Source organism: Salvia hispanica, unplaced genomic scaffold (genome assembly GCF_023119035.1).
Source record: "Salvia hispanica cultivar TCC Black 2014 unplaced genomic scaffold, UniMelb_Shisp_WGS_1.0 HiC_scaffold_926, whole genome shotgun sequence".
Taxonomy (NCBI): domain Eukaryota; kingdom Viridiplantae; phylum Streptophyta; class Magnoliopsida; order Lamiales; family Lamiaceae; genus Salvia; species Salvia hispanica.
This window is the reverse complement of record NW_025952717.1, coordinates 1-8,425: the sequence shown is the minus strand read 5'-3', so window position 1 is coordinate 8,425 and position 8,425 is coordinate 1. Positions and strand designations below refer to the sequence as shown.

Here is an 8,425-nt window from a genome sequence, read left to right as displayed (position 1 = left end):
AGCAAGAATGAAGACTCTTCTTCTTCTCTAACTGATCTCAATCTCTCTCTGTCTCTCGTTTTTCTTCTCTGAATTGAAATGAGCTAAGCTAGAGCAAGGTATATGTCCAGATCGACGGTCCTGATCGAGTGCCAAAACCCCCTTTTATCTCCACCGTCCGATGCAGTCATCTGTTGCAACTAACTCAAAATAGCTGTTTGACTTCAGCTTACTTAAAAGGTCCCACCAGCTTGTGGGTTTGAGCCCTTTCAAGACCAACTTTTCCCAACACTCCATTTTTAGGGGGAATGCTGCCCAACTTTTGTTTGGAAACTAATGGAATAAATTAAATACGGAATTATAATACCAAGAGATGATGACTATAATAAAAATAATATGCAATATGTGGTGAATCCAGGTGAAAGTATGTGGTATGATAAAGGGAATGAAAATTGATATGATATAAGAGGACAATTGGAATAAGTTAGAAATGAACTACAATGGTAAATGGGATAAATGAGTAATAAAAATGATAACATTGTCATGTGAATGCATATGGGGAAATCTGAATGTGAAAATAGTGATTATATGATTTTATATGCTATTTGATGAATGAATGTTAGAGTAAGAGCTTGGATTTTACATTGGAACTTATGCGAAGTCAGTCAAATAATAAAATGTAAAGAAGTATGCTTATGTGTATTATTGAACCTGTGACATGATGGAACTAATAATCTTAATATGATATATTAGGGTGAAATATGAACTTACATGACACTATATGTGAAAGTGAGATTATGTGATTTTAAGTGTGATTATATGGTTTGATGTGGAAAATGAGGATACAAATAGGGAATGACGTAATGCTATGAAATGACATAGGAGAAATCATAACGCTTCTAGGAGTAAGCAAATCCGATGGAATTTCGAGGACGAAATTCTTTTTAGGAGGGATGAATTGTAACATCCCAAAAATGACCCTAGACCGAAAATAATTTTTACGGTACGAAAATTGTCAAAACTATGGTTTTGGACAGTTCTTTGTGGAAATAGTAATGAAATAAATTGAAAAAAGTGCATAAAATTATCGCACGATTAAATTAGTCATAAATAATGCTATAAATGTTGTATAAGTTAAGATTTGAGTTGTAGAAAGAATTATTATGTGATCGAGAAAAGTCATTGATTAGAGATTTTTGATGGTTTCTTCGGGAATAATTAGAGATGTTCATCAAGTAATAATTATATGAAATCTAGAATCTAAAATAATAATAATGTAAGGTTTGAAACGATAATAAAATTATATGAAGGGATTTTAGAAATCAAAGTGATGTTTTTGATAAACTGAACGTTTAATCGATTAAATTATGCTTCGACTCTAATTTATTAATAAACTAGAATTTATTTGTTACAAGATGGTATATATATAAATCATAAATGTGGAATAATATGATATGAAAAAAAAATGATTTTGACTTAAGGAAATTAAATAAATAAAAGAACTAGATAAATATTAAACTTCTCTAGAAGTTTCATGACATCATTTAAAAGCCAACATTTCATCTTCTCTCTCATTGGAAGAGGAAGAACGATCCCCATGGAGAAGATGAAGCCGTGAGCTTCATGCTTGCTCCTATCCCTCGATTCTTCGTCGTTTAGTTAATCCGATCGCGAATTCTCCGATAATTCAAGCGAAGGAGCCTATAATGCTATTTGAACACAAAGGAGTGAACCTAGAAGGTAGAGAAGTATCAAGGTGAAATAGGCTTATGTTCATAAGCCTACGAGGTAGGATATCCTTACTATGAACTTTAATTCTCTGGTTTGAACTATGTGAACTAAATGTATGATAATGCATGTTAATATGTGAAAATAATGGAATTTATAAGAATTTTTATGATGTTTATAAATCTGATATGAATGTTCCATTAAGAAATAATATAAATATGATTATATGATGATGATATAAATAATATGTTGTGAAAGGTGATCATATGTGTGGTGGTATGTTTACATGTATTATGTAATTGATTGTTATATGTTGAATTGTGGTGAATATTTGGATTAATATGGTAGGAATCTAATATGGATAGGTTTGACATATGGTATTGGAATATCTGAATCATTGGATTAAAGAGGATATGTAACGGTTTTGCCCTGGATCTGAAATCATAGTGAACATGTTGGGACCTTCGGGTCAAATCATAGTGGGACCTACGGGTCAAATCATATTGGCATATTGGAAATTCCGGGCAGATACCAGGCTTGATCCGTCACAGAATAATAAAAAGGAAAAGAAAAGCATATGCATAAGGATACGAAATTGTTCATGATATATGTTGTATATTATTTATGATTATATGTGTTTTGATATATGAGTATCTTGGTGATCGTTATATGTGTACTTGAAATGTGATAACGTTGGTGATTTGTCTACGTGTTTTGGGGATAAGAATGTGATATAAGTTATAAATGACTGAATAACTTTGGATATGAAAATAGGACGTAAGACAGATTATGGGAAGTTATATGCTTATAAAATAAGAATGAGTACGGATACATAATAAATAAAAGATATTAATTGTTATACATATTAATTGTGATACTATGATATAGATTGTACTTTATTAGAGGACAATAACAATAATATTAATTGTTATATGTCATAACATTTTTATCGAAAATTAAATTAATTTATAAAATAATATAATTAATATAATATTATATTTTAATGTGATTAATCATTAGGAATTTGATTGATATAAATTCAAATTGATTTTTTATTCGAATGTAAAGATGAATTGAATATCAATTTCTTTAATATAACATTAGATAAACTCTTCGGTTATCATATTTAATTAAATCTAAATTGAGTATTTAATTTCATAATGTTTTGTCTAATTTTGTTGTGTTTTTCTCTTTATACATAATTAAAAGGTGAATAATGAAATGTTTTAACAACATAATCCCAAAATGAATAAACTTTAGAAAATAGTGCAAGTTTCAGCGACTTTAATTTTCTCATTACGTCTTAACAAAGTTAAAGTCAAACCCTCTATGCAGTGAACTTATAGCAAATGTGAAACAATATAAATGAAGTCAAATGTTACATAGCAATACGAAAAAAAAATACAACTTTGCTTTAAATAATATAAATCAATTTAAATTTTATATAAGAATACTAAAATTCGTCTTCCTAATAATATTATAATCATGTTAATTGTTTATTTTTGTGGAATAAAAATCAATCTTAGTACTACATAGTGATATCAAAAGTTAATGTTATTAACAATACTTAATTATATACTTATTCAACTAATAAAATATTTATTAGTGCATCGTGTTGGGCCTAGGATTGAAAATATGAACAATATTTCATTAGACGGATGGAGTGTATAACGAATCGATTCTAAAGTTCAGAGGTATCAATAATACAAGATTATGTACTTATTTGATTACTATAAATATCGTAAGCTGCGCATCGCGGCGGGGTTGAAGTGCAAATCCAACACTCCAAGGGTTTAGTAGTCCATGAGGTTAGGGTATAGTACCGACTCAATAAAATAGCGTTCACTAAGTGATCAAAGTTAATTTCATCTCCAATGGGTTTAGTAATCCATAGGGCTAGGTTGTAGTAGCGACTTAGTAACATAGTTTACAATTTAACAACATTATGTAATATATATTTTTTGCTATGCAAAATTGTATATGAAATATAAAATATTAACTATAAAGATTTAAAATATTAAATAGATGAGTTAAGAACATGTGACTTTTTTAGCGATGTTGTATCGTAATATTTCAAAAATTAAAATTTAATGAAATTCAAATCACTTTATTAGATATTGCAACATTTTATTATTATTATTTTGATTTGAGTGGATTTGGAGTGTTGGAATAGTGGATGGGATTAATTTAATTTTTTTTAGGAGATAGAAGGTTTTATCAATTATTTAGTTGATATTTATTTTATTTTGTACGATTTGTGATATTTATTTTGTATGATATGTGATATTATATTATTGCAATATTTTAAATATATTTTAATTCTTAAGTTAATGTTAATTTTTATTAAATATGAAATAAAATAAATTTTATTAAACAGAGAAGGGAAAGAAGATAGTAGTGTTGCAGAGAGAGAAAATTAGGTTTGAATTAGTAGTAGAATATAATTAGTGGGCTAGGCTAATTAAATACTAATATATGTATTTGTTTTTAGACTTGTGATAGGCTAATTAATTAATCATAAATGTATCATGTTCTGTTATCATGTGGAGTATTTATTTTGTTTTAGGAGTATGACAATAGTAGTTGATTACAATTAAAAGAAAGTTTAAGTTTATAATAAAATGACAAAAAATTGACATATATATAAAAAAGAGACATAAAGTTGACATGTGCAAGAAAATATATTGAAAGTTGATGTGATAAAAAAGATAAACTGAAGTACCATCATGCTTTTTCATTCACTTATTCCTCATAACTATTGCTACATATCAACTTTTAAATATAGAGACAAAACTAACTCTACCTAACAAGGTTTTCCCCCCAAAAAATGAGCGTGACTTTTATATAACAAGGATTCCCCTCCTAAAAAAAGAACAGGTTTTTCCCCAATAAAAAGGAGCAAATTTTCCCCCCCAAAATAATGGGAGGAATTTTCCTCCTAAAAAAAAGAGCAGGTTTTCCCTCCCAAGCAATGGGAGGAAAATTTGATCATTTTTCAAAGCTAAAAATTTAAAATTTGAACTTTAAGAGCCAAAACTCAACTAGAAGTTGCTCTATAAATATTCATTCCAATAACAAACATTTCTCAATTTTAGAATCAAGGATAGTGAATATTTTTCCGAATTTTATAAATTAAGTGAAAATGTACTATATGAAAAATAACTAGGATCTAGATCAGTGGCAGTTCATAAATAAATCCAAAAATAACAAATTCATTTAGATTCAGGTTTCCATTAGTTATATTTATTTGAGGGAACATCTTTTTTGGTCTACAAACTTTGCCAAAGTATCATTTTAGGTCCATGAACTTTGAAAATATCATTTGAGGTCCATCAACTATGGGTTAATATCATTTGAAGTACTTTTTTACTATTTTCAAGTTTTTCTGGACGAAAATACCCTCAATACCTTAGAGGGTATATATTCTTAATAAACTTATCATATACCCATATTTTTTATAAATATCTTTACAATATATTTTTGACGAATTTTCTAAATATAATTTGACCTTCAAACTCATATAATATGAGTCTCACTATCCACTAACATTATTTTAACTACTCTTATCATCCTTTTTCTTACTTTATCAATTATGCATTAATTCCCGTGACATCTCAAATGTCTCTATTTTTATGGGACGAATGTACTTATTTAATATAATAATTATAATAAGATATAATTATAACTATAATTATAGTATGATTTAGTATTTTAAATTATATTACAAAATGAAATTAATTAAAAAAAAATTATAATAATAATAATAATAATAATCCATCGTCCCATTTAAGATGCTCGTCTTTCTTTTTTTAGTTTATCACAAGATGCCCACTTTCTATATATGAAATAAATTTGTATCCTCTCTCCTTATTAAAAATATTCAGCTATATTTTTCTCCCTATTTACTCAACCTTGCAACTCGTCTTAAAATCTCATGTCACTCAAGAATGTGGACATATTAAGTGGGAAGGATGAATGTGGACATATTAACTGGGAAGGATGAGTACTCCATTAAATACTTAAATATGTAAAATTTCTAAAATAGAAAAAATAAATATCTAGAAAAAGCTAGAAAATAGAAATCATTTATTTGCGGCAGCAGATTAAGCTACTCCCTTCGTCCCTGATAATTTGACCCAGTATTCCATTTCGAGCCGTCCCACATAATTTATCTCATTTCACTTTTACGATTTTTAATAGTGGACCTCATATTCCGCTAACTCATTCCTACCCACATTTTATTATAAAACTAATACTTTAAAAGTAGGACCCACATCCACCAACCTTTTCAACTCACTTTCCATTAGATTTCTTAAAATCCGTACCGGGTCAAACTGTTCCAAATTATCTGGGACGGAGGGAGTAGATATCATAATCCTAGAACATTATACTACTTTGTTTGTTTTAAAAATTCCTTGATTCAAAATTAAAACATACTCCCTCCGTCCCAGAGAAGTTGGCACACTTTCCTTTTTAGTTTGTCCCACAAAAGATGTCATATTTCCCTTTTTGGAAAAAGTTCTCTCTCACATGAATATAAAAATTATATTTTCTCTCTCCATTTAACACACAAAACAAAACCTCCTAAAATCCCGTGTCATTTTCAAAGTATGTCAACTTCTCTGGAACGGAGGAAGTACAATATATTTTAAATATTTAAAAATCAAGATTATTTTCTCATACAAAATCCTACCAAATGAACATGATCATAGCGCGAAGGAAGTAATCTATACTATCAATAAAAGCTCAGTTCATTTTGGGGGGAAATCAAAGGGATTTCCCCCCTAAATTCAAATTTGCGATTTGGGGGAAAATTTAGTAATGCCAACCGCCCACACACACTCCCATGTATTAACCAATAGTTTAATTGAAAGCACACACTTTTTGCATTAAATCCTATGGTCAAAACCATTTTACTGATTTTTAATCTAATTTTTTTACACTTTGAAATCGAGTCTTTTTCCCTAAAAAAAAAAGGTGGGTTTTCCCCCCCAAAAAAAGAGAGGGTTTTCCCCCCAAAGAAAAGGGCGATTTTCCCATCTTGATAATAGAAACTTATCTATAAATACCAGTTGTCATTGCAAACAATGCTCTTACTGAAGGTTCTTATTTCTCTCTCTACACTTTTATTATTGCTTTCATATCTCTCTAAATCTCCTTATTTTCTTTTAATCCAAATAACTCACTGTTTATATTAACAACTTATATTTTGCAGATAATTCAGGTATGTGAATCTCTCTACACTTTAATTATTGCTTTCATATCTCTCTAAATCTTCTTATTTTCTTTTAATCCAAATAACTCACTGTTTATGTTAACAATTTATATTTTGCAGATAATTCAGGGATGTAATACTTTACGCAGCATAGCTTTCCTTTTATTGTTTTTTAGTTTGTTATTTCCTTTTATTGATGTATTTATATATTATTGTACCTATTACACATACATAGCACAATACAGAATAGATGAAATCCTCTAGCATCTTCTTCTCACACTGCACAAAGAAAAAACAAGGGAAAATTCAAAATGAGAAGAAGGCAGCAACAATACAGGTACATTTTATTTGGTTGTATTAACAAAATATTAATACCTTTAAATACCTTCTGAGAGTTTTTTGTTCTTTCTAAACGCATATTATCCAAGTAGCAGGACGTTCCAACTGGTAAATTTAAAGGTATAGTCTGTATCAAAAAGAGCAGCTGCTCAAGGAGAATAACAATACTTTACGCAGCATAGCTTTCCTTTTATTGTTTTTTAGTTTGTTATTTCCTTTTATTGATGTATTTATATATTATTGTACCTATTACACATACATAGCACAATACAGAATAGATGAAATCCTCTAGCATCTTCTTCTCACACTGCACAAAGAAAAAACAAGGGAAAATTCAAAATGAGAAGAAGGCAGCAACAATACAGGTACATTTTATTTGGTTGTATTAACAAAATATTAATACCTTTAAATACCTTCTGAGAGTTTTTTGTTCTTTCTAAACGCATATTATCCAAGTAGCAGGACGTTCCAACTGGTAAATTTAAAGGTATAGTCTGTATCAAAAAGAGCAGCTGCTCAAGGAGAATAACACGGTCAATTATTTCTGCAATATCAACTTCCGAATGCAAAAACCTGATGAATAAACATCAAAGAAAGACAGAAGGTGTAGACATATTTTAGGAAATGCAAATAAATAATAATAGATGAAGAATGGGAAGAAGGCAACATCATTACAGGTTAATTATTTTTACCGCAATACATTAATTTGTAAATTTTAAGATATATTTACTGTGCATTGCAGCTACTAACAAGAACTGCAAAACAAGAACAAACCCAGAAAGATAGAAGAAAAGATGAAGAAAGACAATGAAGATCCACGAAAGAAAAGGCATTAAACAAAAGAGAAGATGAAGAAGAGACGGATTTTCTGTGCATTGAAGCTACTAACAAGAACTGCAAAAGAAGAGCAAACTCAGAAAGATAGGAGAAGAGAAGATGAAGAAAGACAATGAAGATCCACAAAACAAAAGGCTTTAAACTAAAGAGTAGATGAAGAAGAGACGTATCTTATGTAAAAAAAGAATTTCGCGTTTAAAGACATCTCAATTTAATGATATTTTATCAATAAAGATTACCTTTCTCTGAAGAAATCTTATTATGACATGAACTCCATTACTATTCTAATTGTGTAGTTACAGAAATAAGATAAAAAAATCCATAAGT

The 8,425-nt window shown here is 29.0% G+C and overlaps 2 long non-coding RNA genes across 2 annotated transcripts; both read right to left on the bottom strand.

Moving 5' to 3' along the window:
- Positions 1–7,087: 7,087 nt before the first annotated feature.
- On the bottom strand, positions 7,088–7,417 carry LOC125200355. The gene is made up of 2 exons (XR_007172718.1): positions 7,298–7,417; positions 7,088–7,201 (listed from the first exon to the last, which is right to left on the bottom strand). It is a non-coding gene; the product is annotated as an uncharacterized LOC125200355 (long non-coding RNA).
- Positions 7,418–7,454: 37 nt separating this feature from the next.
- On the bottom strand, positions 7,455–7,915 carry LOC125200354. Its single transcript, XR_007172717.1, has 2 exons — positions 7,665–7,915; positions 7,455–7,568 (listed from the first exon to the last, which is right to left on the bottom strand). It is a non-coding gene; the product is annotated as an uncharacterized LOC125200354 (long non-coding RNA).
- Between the last annotated feature and the right edge of the window lie 510 nt (positions 7,916–8,425).